General features: G+C 45.7%; 1 protein-coding gene across 4 annotated transcripts in view; it reads right to left on the bottom strand.

The window, feature by feature from the left end:
- Positions 1 to 21189, bottom strand: part of LOC118514464 — a 44283-nt gene that overhangs the window by 7719 nt on the left and 15375 nt on the right. The window contains exon 1 of one of the 4 annotated variants that reach the window (XM_036061385.1): positions 488 to 505. The exons of the other annotated variants lie outside the window; for them this stretch is intronic. The gene's annotated coding sequence lies outside the window, so the exon portion shown is untranslated. Of the gene's footprint in view, positions 1 to 487; positions 506 to 21189 lie in introns of those variants that run through there. 4 annotated transcript variants of the gene reach the window in all.

The raw sequence follows: 21189 nt of genomic DNA, 5'->3' as shown, positions 1-21189 counted from the left end.
TTGTTGTTAGTGTTTCTGAACTTATTTCGGGTATTCAGAAAGAGTTATTTAATTCACATAACACTTTGAAATAAAATAAAATAAAATAGTTTTTAAATAAATCTTACAGAAAAAGATGTGTTTCAGTACGAGCTTTCTTCATCATAATAATAAGAAAGAGTAAACATACAATATCCGGTGGCAAGCCAGTAAACATATTCTCCAGTGGCTTTTAACAAGTTTGCCCACCGCATCTCGATCTTGCATGTCATTTCAAGCGACAAAGCGAATTCCATCCGCCTCGGTAACTGTGGGCAATGTCGCATGACATGCATGAAGCAATTAGAAGCCCGTGAGGATCATGTCGGTGCGTATGGAGTTGGCTGACCAACCAAACGATCGACTAGAATACAACTCGGACGCTAACAAGTTTGTGTCGGTTGTGGTTTCGGGTTTGGTTAGATATAAAGCAATTAGCAACATTCCATTAATGAGGGAAAACGCATACCGATCCGAAGAAGGTTCCGAGTGGTTACGGTTTTCCCACAATTTCCTTACAAGTAGCTTTCCCTCCTCTCTCCGCTGTTCAGAGTACTATGCCCCGTGCGTTCGTCTTTCGTGCTGAGGCTGACGATCAGAATGTTACAGCGAACTCGGGCGAAAGTCGCTCGCACGCCACTATCGACCAAAACCCGCAAAACTGGCAGCAAACAGCAAAGTACCGAGCAAACAGGCAAAGGGAAAATAATTATTTGCATTTGTAAGGCTGTTGGGCATCAGCATGATTGGGTTGGCATTGCGTTTGCGAAACAGCCGTAACAGCCGTTAAACGTGTAACACGAGCGTTCGAGAAACCTTACCTATTTGTCTGCAACATTCGGAATGATTGAGTGAAACACGGTTACGGTTACGGTTTCGGTCGACATTGATCGCTTGTTGAGCAACGCATAGCAGCAACATTTTGCCTCGCCATATGTTACTTTCACCTTTTTGCCAGATTTCCACCGCCGCAAGGGAGAGCGGTGGCGTTCGGTCTGTTTGGTCTGATCTTGTGGTGGTTAACCGCACCTTCGGCTATGTTTCTGGCCGTAGGACATGACGGTGCGGGTAACGAATTTGGCCAAACCCCTATCACGGACGGGGTGGGCATGATATATCGATGCTGACGACGATGGTAGAAAGCTTGGCCGGTGGAACGTGTTGTGTCGTGATTGCGGACCATCAAGCGACTCCGGGATAACAATAGATGACCGCTACCATATCAGTGCCCTGATTGAAACACATACATACACACACATTTTGCATCCTGTTTGAGCGTGTGGCTTTGTGAGTCTATGTGTGAGTGTGCCGAAAGCTACTCTATCGCCTTGTGGAATATATTTGCCGGGTTGGGGGGTCCACTGCCGGACAGTAATGGGGTGAACCGATGAGATCCGATCTTCGCGTAGATTGTGCCCGCTTGAGGCAGTAAGTAGCAGTATGCTTCTCGGTAGCCATGCATGTGTTGGATCAAGGGCCGACAGCACCACAACAGCTTCCTTCGCTCGAAATGGAATGCAAATAGAAATTTTCAACTGAATAAAATTCAATTTGTTTCATGTTTGTGTGCGCTGAGTGACGGATCCCGCATTTCCGTACAAATCCGGGTTTGACCTCTGATTTGTGTGAGTGTGTGTGCGAGAGAGAGAGAGCGTATGAGAAACAGCTTTTAGCACGATTGTTTATGAGAAGGAAACATTAGCAGTGTGTGTGCACCGTTCTTGGTAGCGCGAACGCTGCACGTGTGTATGCTTTGGTGGTATTTGTTTCTCAGGACCGGCTTGCTGTCAGGCATTAGCAGCCGCGGATGCATTGTGCCCGGGTTCATCGCATCGGTAGAGAATTTAATTTATTTTCTGTTTAACTTACGCTCTGCGAACCGGGCGTTCCGGATGGGTAAACAAGCTAGGCGGAAGATGACATGGCGTACGGTGCAGTGGGCGATTGGAACGTTTAGAGACCGATGTTGAAGAGCTAGTGTAGCATAATTATTGGTTGGGCTAAATTTTGCTGGATATTAAATAGATTTGGTGACTGGTATTGCGATAGGTGATTGTATGTATTGTATTGATTGTATTGGGATCCTGCCGGGATTAGCTTCGATTTCCATGATGGTACCGGTAGCATACAGTTGAGAATAGCAGCTTATACTTGTTGAAATGGTTTATCGATTCAGCCATATGGTTAATCTCCTTTGCCCGATGAAGTTATCAAAACGATAAAAATGCTCACTCTAAACATAGATTTACTTTAATCAGCTATGATACATACCGAACCGCTTGCAAGCCCTCTCGGCCCTCTTAAACTAGTCACTTTAACAAATTTACAGCACTCAATCCCTCATCAGGGAAGGTGAAAATTGAGCGCAATAAGAAAGGGATTACACGGATTAGATAGCTCACACTGTACAAACACATCCCCCTCACACACACACACACACACACACTCAGCCGGTGGCCTTAGCAAGGGCTTTAAAGTAATTTGTTAATGAACCCGTCAGCCCTATGCACTCCCATCTCTCTCCCATCCAATTATCCTTGGCCGCTTTTGCACAGCTCGAAAATTTAATACCATCGGATCATACTGTGCCCTCGGACGTTGGTAGGGAGATTGGGAGCTATATTTCACTTCTGTGGCCTGCTGAAGCGAAGCGCAAGAAACGAGCGAAAGGATCAACCAAACAAACAGGGCAGGGAAGAGAGTGAGAGTAAAAAAAAAAAACGACCAAGTCTTTGTTCCGTCATCTACTGTCAGAGGCTTTCAAGCGGAGCGAGTGATCTGAGGAAGCCGACGGTCTCCGATGGTGGCGGTCTGTACGGTTAATGAATGAAACTTTCATCCGGTTTGTAGCGCAGGGAAGATTGCACCTAAAAATAGCTACCCTCATGCTCGCAAGAGTTGGAAACTAAACCGGCCATTTACTTTGCGAATATCTGGCAGCTCGTGTATGGTCCCATGTTATCCAGTTCCTTCCGAAAATTTTGTTGGACGGTTGCTGGTACGCACCAGCAACGTAATGCTCTATGTTGACATACGAGCTCGGGTAAGCGGCCCCGGACCTGGGGATCGCTGTGATGTGTCTTAGGGAATGGACAGTTTTCTGGCATCGGCATCATCGTGCTGGCATTCCAAACATCAGCGTTGGGTAGGGTTTTGAGTAAATTTTGAAGCCAGTTTCGTTCCCTTCCGGCCGTGACTCTGTAGTTATTTAATGAAACGTGCCGAGGTCCTCTATGCAGGCGCATTGTGTCGTCTTCCCGTTCACGTGGGTGAGAAGGAGGTCAGAGGCATTATAAATAAATTTGTTTGGATGGATAAATCATCTTGATGGTTTAGAATTTGTTGGTGTAAATCAAGTTATGATATGCTCTAATTGAAATATTAAATATGAAGCAAGCAATAGAAAATTTTCTCCCGAAGGTTAGACGACACCGACCAAGCTCCCAACGGTCTTTGGTGAGAACGTTCATGAAAGTACACAAGAGTACACATATACCTAAACTAAAGTAAAAGGAACTTCCAAAGGTGTTACGAACATTACGTTAATTTTAATGAGAAAGAGGCAAGGTTTTGTGGTTCCCTGCTTCAGGACCTAAAATGTCTAACCGGATGTTGTTACGACCCTTCCTTCCAGACGACATTTCCCAATGATTGATCCATTTAACGTGCGGTTTAATGTGAACTGCTTTATCTTCGGACAGCTCAAAAGCTCAACGCAGAAGGCTTGTCAAGTTTGTGGTTGTGTAAAATCCTGTCCTGTTAATTGAGGGACCGTTTCCTCCAGCACAGACCACAACAGTCGTTACAGCCCTTCTTGAATGCTTGTTTGGCCACATTTACGCAGCACACCTTTTGTGTCGATGTATGCGAAACGCATTTAAAGTTTATGCTTATTTAATATCCCGTTAAAATAGCTTCCGTAGAAGATGGTGCTCGGCTGTACCTGAGTGCCTTAGTAAAATGCCCCAAATAAATCAACTCACACACACGCACGCACGCAGGTGGAATGGGGTGGTTGGTGTAAAATCAGCACCTAAAGCTTTATACAGCTTCCGACGACGACGACGACATACCATGAGGGCAATTACGGTAGGCAAACCCCCGGCCTTTCATCAATCTTACCCCCGTTGGGGTGAGCACAGGTGTTCGCTCAGGAAGTCCACAAACACGCACACACACACATACAATGGCATCCATACAATGGCAGACGAGACCGAAATTGCCTAATGTCGTGGTAATAATACTCTTCACACACAGCTGTGAGCATGTGTCTTCATGTTGGCCCGTACGGACGAAGCATCTCAGGACATCAGGTCTCGAGGCACCATAATCTCTCTAAAGCGCTAGTGAAAGTTTCGGAATCCATCCCAGCTTCAAACCATTGCGCGACTGTGGTGCGGTGTTTAGGTGTAATGCTTTCGGTTGCGATTGTTCGGCGCTTCCAGGACAGGGGGATTCACATCTTGAGCCACAACCAACCAAGCTCAACAAATCGCTCCCCTTAAGCCTTATCATCATCGGTGTGAAGCTTTTCGGCATGCACGCGAGACACAAAATGTATGCAAAGTTGAATGTTGCCTTGATTGGCAGTGCTGTTGGGTAGAGTTGGCTGATTGCTGCACTTTGAGGGTTGAGGCCTGAATCTTGTTGGCGGTTGCTGTGTTTATGGTTAAGCTAATCACCATTCGTTCGTTTTGTTGTGAGCGTGTGGTAGTCGTCGACCGCTTACAAGTTTTAGTAGATGTAACTTCTCCATTCAAAAGCTTGAGCATTGTAGAGGAACGGCGAGTGAGACTGCCTTACGGGTTAAGGAAAATCGCTAACTTGTCTTCTAAGAGGCCTATCTGGCGTGTAACTGAAACGAAGCAGTAGCTATTCTTTGGAGCATAACTTACACACTTTCCATCGAAGAAGGAAGGTAATTTGATGCAATGTTAAATAGGACGTTGGAAATGGTAGCCAATTACTGACGGGCAAATACGACCGGGAGTACAAAGCCTGAGGCAGCAGACAGAGCTTGATGACACAGTTGCAAAGACAATGCTGTCGAAGGTACTTTTTTCGTCTCTTGGTAACTCACCTAGGAAAGGATGGTGTAAAACGCGGTTAATGAGAAGGTAAATAAGTAAATGAGGTATGAAAAGAGAAGGGAACAAAAACCCATCGGGATCATCTCTCCATAAATAGTATGTCTACCCTATTTTTGGCTGATATCAAGTCAAGGAAGTGTCCGGCTAATTTTAGGGGAGGAAAGTTCCCCAAAGAGTGAATCTGTCAGAAAGTCTTTTGCAACGGGATTCACCAATAATATACATAAAAAAATATTTTAAATTTAGTTTATTTAGTCAATTTCAGGCAGAGATGCGTACAATAATGTTAATTGACAACTGCGAATGCTCGCTCTGGAGCTTATAAGACGTCCCTACCAAGTTGCTGGAATTCTAGCTTCAATTAAGAATTCACGATAAATAGGTTTTTCTATAAAATATTAGGCTTACAGCGACAAATGGGTGACAAATGAAAACTGGCATGCCGAACAGTATATAAATGACATTAAATTGAAGTCTAGGGGTCCTCTTTTCAAGGGAAAACACAGTACAGGACGGTAAATCGGTTAAATTAAAATAGTAGAAACAGAAATAGACTACGTCCAGCACCAGGCAGATCGGGTTTTCAGGCAAGCAATTTCTTCGAATTGAGTTTGGTTTGGCGTCTCGAGTGCTTCGCTGTCTTGTTGTTTTTTTTTGTTGAGTTCGATTCGATTTCACTGGAAATTCTTCCCACGTGAAAACATTTAAAAATGGAACCATTGAAGAGCTTCTATGCACGCTATTAAGAATGATGGACAATCCAGCGGAATAATAGTGTACGTAAGGATTTTTTCCTTGAATTTCGGATGAAATTTCATCTATGTCTGTCAGCACTTGACTTTGTTCTTTCGTGGGACGTCTCCATGAAAAAGATTGACTGAGAAATGGGCATGGAGGTACAGCTAGTCCAAAGTCATTCCAGTCGATAAAGGGGAGTGATATTTCTAAGAACAAATATCCATATTTGCATTTCCACTTAGAGCAATTAGCAGAATGTCTGTCATAGGCGAAAAATCCTCTCCCGAGGGCAATATTGATTTCCTGACATTGAGAAGAAAAAAAAAACCCTAAATGATTGTCAATCATGCACATGTTGTCGGGCTGATTTTACTTTGTATGGATTCACAATCCTTTAGCTTCCCTGTATCGGTTGCTGGGTTGTGTAGTTAAGACTGAACGATCCTGGATGGAGAATTTCGTAAATTCTTAGAAAAATTGGATTATTAATTCGACCCATGTATTGATTACACTGCAGCTAGGTTTCTAACCAGCTTCGATGAATATCATGATAGAGCGCATGTTTACAACAGTTTCCGGGGCAAAAAAACCCCACCGCTAATTGAGTTTGCTCACATTAAAGCATCGAATCGAATGTGAAGTATTCCTATTGACGGAGCCCTGATTCCAGAAAATCCTTCCATTTGTGGTGATATGCCTTTGCTTTCCCAGTATACAAGTGCTCCGTTTTGACACTTCGTTTAACACCTCAACGCTGGCATTTAGAGAAAGAAAAGTGGGTCAAAACAAACGGCATTAAAGCACACCGAGTGGATGCGTTAAAAGAGCAGAGCAGGATAAAACAGGCTGATAAGTAGCGAAAAGCGAACGGGAAAGATTTTCCGGCCCTGCCCCCGAAACAGTAACGAGGGCTTAGCAAAACCTTCCTGATGATGGTTGTTGAAAATGTAAGCGGATAAATTCCGGAAGAATAATTGCGGGATTAAGGTCAGGGAAAAATGACGGATGCGAAAATGGGAAGAAAAAAAAACACTGGCAGCTTATTTATATTCGGTCGAATGGTACCAGCTCGTCCAGGACTAATTACATCAGGCGAGAAAAGCGCCGCAGCGCCGGAACAACCATCGTCGAGAGCCGTCAGATCGCCTAAGCAATGTGAGCGAGGCGTCAAGGTGTGTGCCATTTCTTGTGGTGTCCTGCAGGATGTGTACATATGTCTGTATGGGTCCTCTAGATGATCATCGGTTTCTTTGTGCCTGGTGTGTGTGTGGTCGGTCTGCAAATGGTGTTTCCGGTGTGAAAAGTTGTTCCTTTTCCGTGGTGATGTCCAAAACGGTTGGACAGGACACCTCCTGGAGGGAGCTTTTTCTCCGAAGGACAATGCCTTGCATTTGTACATCCACTGCATAATGCGCATCCGTATCCCGTGCAGACCATCTCGCTTTATCTCGACACACTGTCAGGGCACGGAACAGAGCAATGATGTGCTACGAACCTATTCTAGGGCTGTGAGTGTCTGTTCCTGTGCAGCGAGTGCAGCGACTAGTCTTCATTGTAGTGCGTGTTCGCTCCCGGGCACTGGAAATGGCAGCCGTGTATTGGCCTGGAAGCCCCCCGGGGGTGTGTGTGTAGCTCCATCTGAGCTACCGACCGGAGATTATGTTTTCTGCGTCTGTGGTTGTGGCGAACGATGGCTGCCGACCTACCACCCACCACCGGTCCGGGTCTCAACTTTTACTACCATTTTCATACAGGGACCATCCGATCTCGTCACGGCGAGCTTTTTCCTTGTAACGCAGACATTAGTGTTTAGAACCAACAATGAATGCCCAATGCCGCTACGGAGCAGCACAAGCCAGCATGTATAAATGAGGAGGCCTTTAGGACTCAGCACAGCGCACAGAAAATGTACCACGTTGGGAATGTACCGGGGAACGTATTGTCTAGCTTGGGCCGGCACCTTAATACCCGGGCAAAGTACGGGAACAATTTCACCCATAAATCAAAAAAGCTGTATCATTATGGTCTAAATCCTTGAAAACTCAAATTTCGCTGCAGGGTGCGGGCTACATCGTGCTGGCGGTGGTACCGGACGGCAGCATATGGACGCGTTTGGCGCTAAGAAAATCCCAAACGAAGATTACACACGACACACCGATTGGGGAAGGCTCTACTTTGCGTGTAGCAAGTTAGTGGCGAAAATTTGCATTGAAATGTCTTTTGTTGCTTTCTTTTTGCGTTTGTGCTGTGCGCGGTGAAAAGCCTGTTACCTTGTTTTTGTCCTGTTTTATGTACGGATCACCATTTAGATGGAAAGAGGAGATGGCATTATGAAGATTATTCTGATCATTAAATGCTCATTTTTGCTTCAATTTAAATTTGCTATAAAATGTTATAGCATAGTCCGCTTATATCGCTGATGTCCTTCTGTGTGTAGTGGACCGGCTTTTGTTTAAATGAACAAGTATTTTAACTGCTCTCGTCTACTCCAATCCAGGGTACAAGTCTTTAAATGTCTCTCTGATGTCTTAAATGTCCCTCAAAAATTAAAGCGAATCTTTAATTCTTCTACGCGCTCGAGATACTCTCACAGAGCTGCGAAGTGAAACTCGAACGAAGCACAGACTTTCTCCATTTTTCCCCACGGTTTCCTCTTCCTTCTGTTAGCTTTTTAACGATTCTTGCGCTTCTAACGCTGTGGAAAAGTTTTAGTGCCTTCCTGATTGTGTATGTGTTCGCTCGGTTCGGTTTTTTTCTGGCCGTGTTCGCTCGCTTCCATTCGCCGGTTTTAGACCGCTTACAACGCGCTAGTATGTTGGTTGATCCATCCCGGAAAATGGTCATGAAAACGGGGCAGATTATTGGATCTGGAAAGTGGAAAAAAACGTAAATGTCAACATAAAATCAACACTCGTTCATGTCGGTCGCCTGCCTGGTAGCCTCAAGGGGGAACCGCCTTTCTCGGGTATATTCGTTCCGCTGCTGGGGGGTATAAACATTTCACCCAACACGGGACGACCAAACAACACGAGAAAGAATGAAGCACCGATGCTGTGGTCTAAACAACGCCCCACAGTTATACAATCGCACCACGCACTCGAACACTCCGAGACTCGAGCACATCGGCCACCGGACATCTACAGTATGCATTAAGCTGTTTCTCTCTCTCCCCGCCTTGAGGAAGGTTGTAGGAAGATGGGTTAGAACGGCATCCTGACCACGGTTCCCAAGAGATCGCCCGGGTCCTTCAGGGCGGATAAATTCACAATCCGCACCATACCACGTCACTCGTCATGAGCGCTCACCCAAGGGACACGTGAGCCCTGTGTATTCCGACGACATCGAGAATACATGCACAACCCGGCTAACCGCGGACGGCGAACTTAAGCTCGCTGTTCCAGTGCAAATAAAGTTCAAGTCCAAACAAACTCACATCTCCAGCGGAAAAGATATCCGGTCTGAGACGCAGCCAGGGATATCGGCCGGGGGTGGTGGTGGTGTTGGGCTACTGCACTATTTGCCATAAATAGTGTTTTCCACATATGTTCGGAAGCGTACAAACAAAACAAGCAGAATGTTCGTCAGTCCATGAAGAAATCGGCATCGGAAAGCAAACTAGCGACACAATATTCTTGGGAATTATGTGACAAGAGGCGGGGTAGAACAAATGTAATGCTCCTCCATTATCGTGCCAGCGGACCGAGCTGCATGGTTGTTTTGTAAAGACAAACAAACGATTCTGTAGAAGAGGTTGCGTTTTCTGGTAAAAGTTGAGCTCGGTTCCGGCTTTGCACTCGATGCATGATGAAGTTGAGATCTTGTGGACACTGTTTCATCCAGAGCGAGATTTGGAAAGGGAGAGACGTCCAGGAAGCTGAAGTTTTTATATCTTCTGCAGCTGTAATCAATGTAATTAGTTGTGACATGGCGTGGAGCGCTGGATGCAGTTTCTAGCGGTCAGCTCAAATAAGGAAAATCCAATGGACTTGCTGGACCTAGGATATAGCGTCATTTTATATTAAGAAGAGCAAGTAAATATTTTGACAAATAATAAATGCACTGTATTAAACTGTCAAGAGACGAATGCTATGCTAGATTCCAGACAATCTCTCCGTCGTTTCTTTGTGTGAACTGCACTCTTCAATCAAAAATGGCAAACGGCGCTCAGCAACGCTACTGCTGGCTCTGGCTTCACTTGTGGATCCTTCTTTTTTTCGGGGGGCTGCAATCTAGACGGTGTGTCAACAGCTTCTTGACGGATCTAAAGCAAGATTCTGCCTTCAATTGGCTGGGAGCAGAGTTGTGTTTCGTCTGCAAACACGGCAGCGACTGTTCCTTTATCATCCGCCCTGTCTTCACAGATCGATTGCCTCGCTAGCCTTTTTGGCTGGTATCGTGAACCACGCGAGCAGGATAGCAAACGACAGAGGATCGGGCGACTCGGGTGAAACAAGCAACAAAGAAAAAAAAACTCGAAGAAAAGCAACGAGTTCTTGGAAGTGTTTCTTTGCTACATGACTTTGTGCTAGATTGGATGGTTGATTTGGTTGGTTTGACTGGATTATCAGCGTCTCTGCTGTCGGAGCTGTTCTGTTGTGTGCGGCAGAAAACGGTACGCTTCCTTCGACATTGCGCTCTCGTCTACAATTGCGTTGTCTGGTGCAGGTCAGCGGGCAGGGTGCGGAACCAATGGCGCGGTGTGTGCACATTGTAAAGCGCAACTTCATTCTGATGAATTCCGAGCTTTGAAGCAGCAAAGCAGGATGTTTCTCTTTACGCTTCATTTTACATGTACATTGCCGTTTCTCTCCGCTGAGCAAAATCGCCCGCTTGATGTGTTGTTAGCTGGTAATTTTCTTCATTGCCTCTTGCCATATGCAATATTGTTACGCGTTGGACTAGCAACGGTTGGTTGCGGCATTGGCGCACAATGCATCCGCTCGTGCCGGTTCTTGTTTAAGCGTTGGAATTTATTTAACAGAAATGAGTTGCATTTCATCGTGTTGATGCATACTGGGAACAGGCATACCATATGTGTGTAAAGGGCAGGCAAGCTATTCCTGAGCCTGGCGCTTTCTGGTGAAGAATGTATTGTATGTTTCTTCATAATGGGCAGTTGTATGTTGAATATGAATATGAAGATTTACACACATTACAAAGAATAGAATTTCATGATTTTCCTTGACTTAACATCGGTTCAGGATCTTCAGCTTTCATCGCTCGCTACTGTAATAAAGTTTGCAAAGTTTGTACAGTATCGTAGCTCGTGGAAATCGGAGATCAAAAGCTGGATACATGTTCGTTAAACCACGAAGGAGCAATCAAGCAGCAACCACCATCCTTTACATCCATCGACACGTAATCTGGTGTGGCCTACTTTTGCGCGTTTCTTTTCTGAATGTTCGGAATGCTCTCTGCTTTTCGATACTGTTGCGAACCTTTTAAGCTGAACATTAATAGGACGTTGTGGTTCAGTTGCTCGGAAGGAACCGTGAATTTCCGATGGGTTTGATCTCCGTACGTCGGAATGCCAAATAGGGCCAGTAATAGGAAAAGTTTTGTACGTTCAGCCGGAGGCCATTTGCTGGACAAGCCCCCAAGAGTAGGCATAGAATCGTATAACTAACTGGATGAAATTTGCAGAAAGTTTAAAGGGAAAATTTGAATATTTCGCATTTTTGTACTTAATCGCTTTGGTCCATTCCTTCCTCAAGAGAACTTTTATTCCTAGAACATCGATCGTGGCTGTACCAATTGTAACGATGATCAGAAAGCTTCGAAGTGTTAGTTTTATTCAGATATTGTATTGATCTGTGAGATCTTCAAATTTTTGCATAACAAACAGAGATAGTCTGAAGACAGTTTATGTTCCACCGAACTTCAGGGATTAAAGAAGCAGCTTTACCAATTTGTATATTCAAATCGTTTAACTGTTTGTACGCGTTTCATAGTGCTCAGCTTGAGATGCTTCCGACCAGTTTCAGCGTTATGAGTTACGTACGGAGTAAGCTTCGGGCGGTGTACTTCATTTGCATAATCTTACTTCTCGTGCGAATTCTAACTATGCTCCGTGGTAAGCGATTAGGGGCCTGGTACACATTATCACACTCAAACCATTTAAAGGCAAAATATTGACTTCTTCATTTCTTGAAGTCCTCGTGAGTGAGGAAGAAGTGCTCTCTTTAGCCAGGAAATGGAGCAAGTTCTGATCAAAATGTGTAGGGAAATGACTTTATGATCACTTTACCACCAATCATGACGTAAAGAATCGCTGTTGTTGGATATCTACGAGGTTCAACAGAAGATAGGCTTCCGAGGAGTCGCGTTGGGCCACAATTTCTTAGATTGCTTGAAAATTGAGACGAGAAAAAAAGGTTCACACTCACGAGAAACATGGAAACAAACGAGCTAGAAGACCACTACATAAATCATCACACTGAAGTGATTAACATAAAACTACAATAAATATTTGAAAAAGAGGGAGAACTTTTCTTGGGAACGCTTCCGACACGTCCACACAGCTCGACATGTGTTTGCTTTGGATAGACCCTCGGCAAGACACTTTGGCGATTCAATCTCGGCACAGGCTATTGAGCGTTTGCCGAACCTTTTTCTCTCTCTCTCCCTCTCTATTACGATCAACATGTAAAAGAGCACTCCATCAGGAAGTAAAGTTTTGTAGAGCAGAACTGCCTGTTTGTTCAGCTGTTTTTCTTTGGTGGATTAAAATTCACCACAAAATGCATTTAATAGAGCGTTCTATTTGCATTCCCTCCGAAACAACGCTCTGCCGTCATCAGGTGGCTTTATTTACATACAGATTATATTTAGCGCCATAGAGATTATGTTTTGAGTGACACCCGTCAGCAGCGGCTCAGCAACACTCGGGCACTCCAACTAGTGTTGAAGTTTATATTGTTTCTGCTAAGTGTTAATCACAATTCTTCACGAGCACCGCCAGTGACATCGCACAACGAGCACGACGACGACGGTTCCGTTTTACACAACGTATCACCCTACAAATGTCACCGTAAAACGTTCGTTCAATGCTGACTGTCACTTCAGAAGTCATCACTCTCTTTCTACGGGTGTGTCTCGGGACATCAAACAAGGAGTTGCCACCCATGGCCATGGCAGGAGGGATGTCAGCAAGCCGGCACTATGGCACTCGCGAGTCGCCTATTGAGCGTGTGCCCCGCTATTCATGAGCACAACATGCACGTTCCGGGCGGCTGATGAAGATGAATGCAACACGCTGCAAAGTGCTCCGCCACTAGTCTTGTCATGAAAGAAGGTTCAAAATGGTGCTGCTAATACCATTCGGTGAACGCGCAGCGTACGAAGACTATGTAGTGCTGCCCCCCCCCCCCCCCCCCCCCCCCTTTTTGTCGTGCCCGTGCGACACGGTGCAGGCACGTTGAAGTGCCAGAAACAAAGGAAGAACAGGAACTTCTCAGCAAAAGCAGAAGGGGCTGTTCGCTGTTTTGAGAAGTGATTCAACGAAGAGGTGACATATACCTGCCTAGTCACCTGGCTGGGGGAGCCATCCCTCTATTTTACTGTTTCGAAAAAGGAGCAGCAACTCCTTCATTGGTGTATCAACCCCAAACCGGCATGTCGTACTTAATTTTTGCCTTTGTTCTCTCCTGGAACACTCGTGGGATGTGTTTTCTTTCCATCTGATTCCGGACGCGTATACGCACGTCGTGCAGTTTGGCAACAAATGGCTGCAGCAGTCACAGTTAAAAGGATTGAGCCTGCAGTCTAAGCAGTTTTAAAACCCGCACTGACGATGGCTCAAGTATCAACGCGGGCAGGCAGGCGAAATGCTTTGAGAAATAGAATTTCACAACCCTTTTTAGCAGGAGATGCATCACTGCCCTAAAATGACTTTTGGGATGTCCACGAGAAGGGCAAGGATGTATGAAGATGTTTCTTAACATGCAGGTTATGTTTTGGTGCAGTAGAAATAAGAGTCCTTACGCTTATGGAAGAGGTTTTTGTTAGTTTTTCAGCAAGTTCTTGTTTCTACGCTGAAGTAGAAAAATCAGGAAATTTAACAAAAAAAAGTGGTCCAACGAGCTGCCAACTTCCGGATAAAGAAGCTGACGGAACTCGAGGCTCTTGAAGCTGTTTTTCAACGGCGCGAATAGTCAAACCACATTGAAAATTGGAAGCATAGCGAGGACTCTATTAGGCAAATGTTAGGATTCTGTTAGACATATGTAAGGAGGCAACAATAATAAAGTCTAGGCTTAAGTAGAAAAAAGGAAAGTTCAACTCTTTGAGTTCTCTTCAACAACTTGATAGAAAAATTGTTGAAGGCGAAGACTCAATGAGGCATATGTAAGGATTATTTCTTGATCTTTCGACTTCCTTCCCTCAACTGTTCATTTTCTTCCAATAAAAATCAAAAAACCTTGGCTACAAATAACTGCTGCAAGTTTCTCCTAACGACTCCAATAACAAAAAGTTTCAACCGTCAGTCGATCCCCCTGCGGTGCTTTCTTCACCGAAGACGAAAAACAACCTGAACCATTCGATTAATTTTTAAGTGCATTAATTCTGCAGCAGTTAAATCAACAAATCGATCATGAAATTGGAACATAAAACCGACAACCGTTTGCGAGTGCCGAACGGCGTAGCGACCACTCCTCATTTGGGGATTTTCCGTGTTCCGTTTCTTACGCTGTGTAGGTTACGGGTTTCGGAAGCAAAACTTCTGTTGCTGGGCAGCTTGTTAAATTTGTGCAATGAAATGATGAAACAATTATTGAGCTCTTTTATGGCATCGGCAAACACAACATCACTCACTCGATTGTTCGGTTCGGCTTCGGAAAAAGCTCCCTAAATGATAACTTTTATCTCGTTAGTGTGTGTATGTGTGTTGCAACAAAGGGCAACTGGGAAATGCCATTTTTTCGGTTTGCAGTTAACCGAAGCCAGCAAGTCTTGTCTGCGATGATGGCTACAATGTCGGTGGGATTGTTTTTTTTTGTCCGTTCCGTTCCATTCTTGCACGAGAATGTGTGGTTCTGTGTGCATATTTCCAGTGGAGTAGTTCCTGGAGTGGCAAGTGAATTCCTTCCTAGATCAAAAGCAACATTGCAGCAACTTCAACCTGCAATTAGTTTTGCTTGAGGCAACGATTTGCTGGCGATTTCCGATGAAGGGTCGAGTAGGGCCTATCGAAAGGTATTCGAGAGCAACACTGATGCACACACACAGACATTCTCTCTCTCTCGCTTGAATTAAATAAGATGCCAATGCAGTTGTATTCCGGCCGTTCCAAACATCGAGCGGACACATTGTATGGAAATTCAATCCGACTGGGTTTTCCCCGGAGCTGCGGTAATATAATATTTTCATCGAGCTCATTCAGCTTTTCTCCACTGAAACAGATGCCGTTTTCCTGTGTTTTTTTCCTGTTGTGAAAATGTTCACGAAAGGGGGTGGTTGTGATATATTTTGAGGATTGAAGTGAGACTGTGTGCACTCGTATCGCTGGTCGGTTTGCAACTGTGTATTCGTTTGTCCATAATGATTTACATGTAATTCGAGTAGTTCGTGTAAGTGTATAACAGTCGAGTAGTCCTAATCTTAATCCTTAATTGTCTACTGTTTAATTCGTGAAATTTAAATGCATGCTCGAAAATTGTAATATTAAATCCTGTAGTTCAAATGCAGGCAAGATTATATAATTATTCTAATTCCCACATTCCCGGCCACCAAAGAAGGAACTTCTTTAAATTTCATGCAAATGTGAATTCAAAACTAATCGTGTACTCCTGACGCAATGCTTATCTCCTATCTGCCTGTTATCATGTGTGTGTGTGTATATGTGGGTGCGTGTGGGCGTGTGTTTGTTTATCTTGATCCGTGATTGACACTTGTGAATGTAAACAATGTAGCGTGGTTTACAAGTGCGCATTAATCAGTGCATGTGGTTTCCGTGGTTTCAAGATGACTTAGCGGGTCTGGATTTGGTAGAACAGCTAGACGATTAGCTGCGCGGACAATATGCTTCCCTGAAGCAGTGCGCAGTGTAACAACGCGAACTACCCCGTCCTTTCCTGGATGTACTGCAACGATGCGCCCCATGGGCCAAGAGGTAGGATGAACATTGTCTTCCTTAATAATCACCAATTGATTTTGTTGTAGGACGGCTGCTTTACCGGAACAATATTTGGCCCGGGCTTGTAACTGTTGCAGATACTCCGGATACCATCGGGCCCAAATCGATTGGAGATGTTTTTGTACCAATTGGTATTCCTTCAGGTGATTGCTCGGCGTATTGGTGTAATCGATGTCTGGTACCGCTTGCATATTGCCACCGACAAGGAAGTGGCCCGGTGTCAGTGGTTCTAAATCACACGGCTCATCGGATAAAGGTGTTATTGGCCGTGAATTTAAACATTGCTCTACCTGGGCAAGCAAGGTAAGCATGTTCTCCTGCGTGATGCTTGTAGTGCCGATGGTTCTAATGATGTGTTTTTTAGCTGCTTTCACCGCTGCCTCCCATAAACCTCCAAAATGCGGCGCTCTCGGTGGGATGAATTTCCACTTCATCTGATTCGTCGCGCACCAATCAAATATTGCAGCTCGATCGTGTTCGTCGCATTTAAGCATCTTGTAGATGCGATTCAGCTCGTGCGCGGCTCCCTTGAATGTGGTTGCATTGTCGGAGTGAAGTTCCCTGATTTGACCGCGGCGTGCAACCAAACGACGAAGTGCATTTATGAATGCTGTTGAGGTTAAATCGCCAACCAGTTCGATGTGTACCGCTCGTGTTGAAAAACATACAAAAATAGCGATGTATGCTTTGATCGGACTTCTGTTGCGGATGGTTGGTTTTAGGTAGATTGGCCCGCAGTAATCCACTCCGCATACCGAGAATGGCCTTGTTGGTGTGACGCGTGATGTTGGCAGATCGGCGATAGTTTGTTTGATGAGTGTTGGTTTTACCTTAAAACACGCGTGGCAAGTGTGGTACACGGATTTGCACAAATTGCGACCACCAATAATCCAAAATCTTTGGCGCAGAGTAGATAGCAGCAATTGTGGTGCAGCATGCAACTTTTGCAAGTGAATCGAAACAGCTAGTAGTGCGGCAAGTGGGTGCTTTGAAGATAAGATGACCGGGTGTTTTTCTGCTTCTGTTAGTTGTGCGTTAGTGAGCCGGCCACCGATGCGCAGGATCCCGTCGATGTCGATGAAGGGTGAGATCCACTTCAGTTTGGAGTTCTTTGGAATCTCTTTGCCCTTCTGTAGGGCTTGTATCTCCTCGAAGAAAGTGTCTCGTTGTGATAGGTAACACAGTTTGAGTTCTGCCGCCTTGAGTTCGTCCGTAGTGAGAGGTGGTATGTGTTTTGAATGTGCCGTATTTCCCTTGTGAAGCTTCGCGTTATGAATAAAGCGCAAGCCGTATGCAACAACCCTTTGCAGTGTGTGGTAAGCCGAAATTCGGGAAAACAACCTGTTCCGAAATTCGCAGATTGTAGATGTTGTTGCAACCCGTGGTGAAGTTAACCTCTCCTCCTCTGCGCTCTCAGCCTCGTTTGGTGGTGAAGTGTTTTGTGGCCAATCTTCAGCGTTGCGTGCTAACCAATGTGGCCCGTGCCACCAGCGTTCACATGCCAATAGTTTCTCTGGTGTTAAGCCACGCGAGATGTCGTCTGCTGGATTGTCGGTGCCTGGAACATGCTTCCAGCACTGTATGCCGGAAGTTTGCTGGATTTTAGCCACCCTGTTGGCTACGAACGGCTTCCAGCGATTTGGTACGGAGTTCAACCAGTGAAGTACAGTCATTGAGTCGGTCCAACAGATTGTAGTAGCAGAAACCTTCAGTGAATTAATCACCTTCTCGTGTAGGAGTGTGGCCAATCGCGCTGCACATAATTCCAACCTAGCTATAGAGTGTGAGTTAGATAATGCGACGACTTTCGACTTGGCTGTTAGCAGCTGTACGGTGACTCCTTCCAAGCCTTCAGCGCGGATGTAACAACAAGCGCCGTATGCTAGTTGTGATGCATCAGCAAAGATGTGTATTTGCAGACTTGTGGCCGTGCGTTGAGCTATGTACCGTGGTATTCTCAGGTTGCGCAGTGAGGATAAGGTAGAGTGGAAGTTCAACCATTCTTGCTGTAGGTGCGATGGTAGCTCGCTGTCCCAATCCCACGATCTTCCGTTCTGCTTTAGAGCCCACAGTTGCTGCATGAACATTTTGGCGATGATGATCGTTGGACCCAGCAACCCGAGGGGATCGAATATTTTAGCTATGTATGACAAAACTAGCCTTTTTGTCATGCGGGATGGTGTAGGTGGTATATCGATCCGAAAACGTAGAGTGTCAGCAGCTGGTTCCCACATGATACCTAACGTGGAAACCTGCTTCGAATCCTTCCATTCATGCGTTAGTTGAACTGCTACATCTTCAGACGGCACGGTTTGCAATGCTTCGGTGCGGTTTGAAGCCCATTTCTTCAGTGTGAAACCAGCTGAATTTAACATGCCTGATATCTGCTTCTGCATTTCAATCGCTTCATAGATATCATCGGTACCCGTTAACAAATCATCAACGTAGAAGTCGTTTAGGACAGCGTTCACTGCCAGCGGGTACTCTTCCTTGTTGTCAATAGCAGCTTGTTTCAAGGTCCTTGTAGCTAGAAAAGGAGCTGATGCTGTGCCGTACGTAACCGTCTGTAGTTCAAAGGTTGAGATGGGTTCAGCAGGATCTTCTCTGTACCGGATGCGCAGATATCTACAATCATCGGGACTGTGTAAAATTTGCCGATACATCTTCTCTACGTCGGCAGACAATGCGATGGCACGAGAACGGAACCGAAGGATGATCGATAGGAGATCTTCTTGAACGACTGGTCCCACCATGAGTTTGTCGTTCAACGAGTAACCACTCGACGTTTTGCACGATGCATCGAACACGACGCGAACCTTCGTGGTTGTGCTCGACTCTTTAACAACGGCATGGTGTGGAAGGTAATAGTGATCTATCGAATCATCTGCAGGACTGGTAAGTCGTTTCATATGCCCCAACTGTTCGTATTCTCTCATGAATTTGGCATACTCCTTTTTCATTGTAGGATTACTGTTCAACCGCCGTTCCATACTACGCAATCTACGATCAGCTATTTGTTTCGACTCTCCTAAAACGACATTAGGATTGGGGTTAAAAGGCAAACGAACGACATACCTTCCACTTGTAGTGCGAACAGTTGTTGCAGCGAAATGCTTTTCGCAAGCATTCTCCTCGACCGATAGCACAGGATCCTCGGCTATGGTTTCGCTCTCCCAGAATCGATGCAGGATCTCCTCCAATGTGGCATCGTGTGCAGAAAGATGACACAGCCGCGGACCGGCTGATATATGATGAGAGATGCCGCTGACAACCCAACCGAAACGGGTTTCAATCAGCCACGGCTTGCCTCTGCCAATAGAGCGCTTGCGACCGGTGTGCAGCTCCCAGAACGTATCGCCTCCGATGACGATATCGACTTGCCCCGGATGATTAAAGGTGCTGTCCGCCAATGCCACATCCGGCATTTCCCATGAAGAGATGTCCGTTGGTGAAGTAGGAATGTTTGTACATGGCGTGTCCAGAACCAGGAACGCCATTTCCGTTGAGAAGGGTTGTGTCTTGGAGTGAACGGTGGCGACGATCGAACCCTTGACCAGCTGTACCGAATTGCCGATGCCCGAAACAGCGACGTTGACCCTTTTGCGACTGGTCAACAGCCTTCGAGCTAGGTCTTCCGCGATGAAATTCGATGTGGAACCCGAATCCAATAAAGCCCTTGCTTCGTGGATGTTGCCGTAGTCATCCTTGATTTGGATGTTTGCCGTTGCAAGGAACACATTGTCGTCATCCGTTTGAGCAGACATTGTAACCGTTGTGGGAGGAGTGTAGCGTGGAGTGTGATGCAATAAGCTGTGATGACGCTCCCGACATATGCGACACGAAAATTCCGATTTACACTCCCTCACCTGATGATTGCTGCTCAAACAATTCCAGCACAGTCGATTCGTTGCAACAATGTCTCGTCGTTGCTGAACTTCTTTACCTGTGAACACTGGGCAGTTGCGCAAAGTGTGACCTTCGGAACACTCCAGTGGACACTTTGGCGGTTGGATGAGGGCAGACGAAGGAACAGGAGCCGGGCGAGAAGTAGCTGCATACGCGATGAACCGTCGTTGCACTGGCTGCCGACTGTTGCCGGCCACCTTGGTACCACCAGCGCTTTGATCCATCACGAAAGTGTTGGTCGATTTCAAGATTTGGATCCGATCTTGAACAAACTCGATCACATCCTTGTATTTGTCCCGCGTGAAGTGTACCGAATGCTTTTCCCAAGCCAACAGCGTTTCCCGATCTAACTTCATAAGCAGCATATTCGACAGCGGTGTATCCCACGAATCTACCGGTTCCTTTAACTTCACTAATCCGTTCACGAAGCGCGTGAATTCATCCACCAAGTGGGAAAGCTTATCCACGCACACCGAATGCACTCCGGGGAGATAGTGCATTTTCCGATAATACTCACGGATTAGTAGACGCGAGTTGTCGTACCGTTTAAGCAGAGCAGCCCATGTGATTGCGTAATTGTCTTCCGTTAGAGGTGTGTGCTCGAAGGGTAGTGCAGCCTCTCCTTTTAGCGATGAAAGTAAGTACTGCAGTTTTGCGATGGACGGAAGCTCAGGCGAAGCGTCGATCATAGCAAGGAAGCGATCGCGGAACGACAGCCATTTCGTATGATCTCCATCGAACGTTGGAAGCTCGATTTTGGGTAAGCGTAGGTTTGGTGCGTGCGGTCGACCAAAAGCGAGTGTCGACGAAGCCAAACCTGTCGTATCGTTGACCGCTCCTTCTTCCTTGGGTTGATTTGCACGTAAAAATGATTTCAGCTTCCTGCAACGTTCCTCGAAGTGGATTCTCTCCATAATGCACGCTTCGATTGTTGCATCACTTTCGTCGAGTTCCTCCAGTTTAGAAATAGCGGCGAAGAACCCTGCCTGATGCGATTCCAAATTCTCTAACACCTCCGGAATCTGTTGGGCGTCGTTGGGTTGGAAATCCGTCTGGAACCGCTCCATGGATTTAATGCTTTCCACAGCAATCCTTTTCTTCAACTGCACTGCCTTGATTTTCTTATCCATTGCTTCTCGAAAATATCACACGAAATATCACACGACGGTAACGAACAACTCGTTGGCGCGAAATTCGAAATGGTGGAGTGTAACCGACCGTTGCCCTTGACGCGGGGCCGAATGCGATGGCGAATTTGTCACGTAATGACTTGCACAATTTCCGTATACCGAGTTCCACTCT

The sequence above is a fragment of the Anopheles stephensi genome, chromosome 3, assembly GCF_013141755.1.
Source record: "Anopheles stephensi strain Indian chromosome 3, UCI_ANSTEP_V1.0, whole genome shotgun sequence".
Taxonomy (NCBI): Eukaryota; Metazoa; Arthropoda; class Insecta; order Diptera; family Culicidae; genus Anopheles; species Anopheles stephensi.
This window is presented reverse-complemented; position numbering and strand designations above follow the sequence as displayed.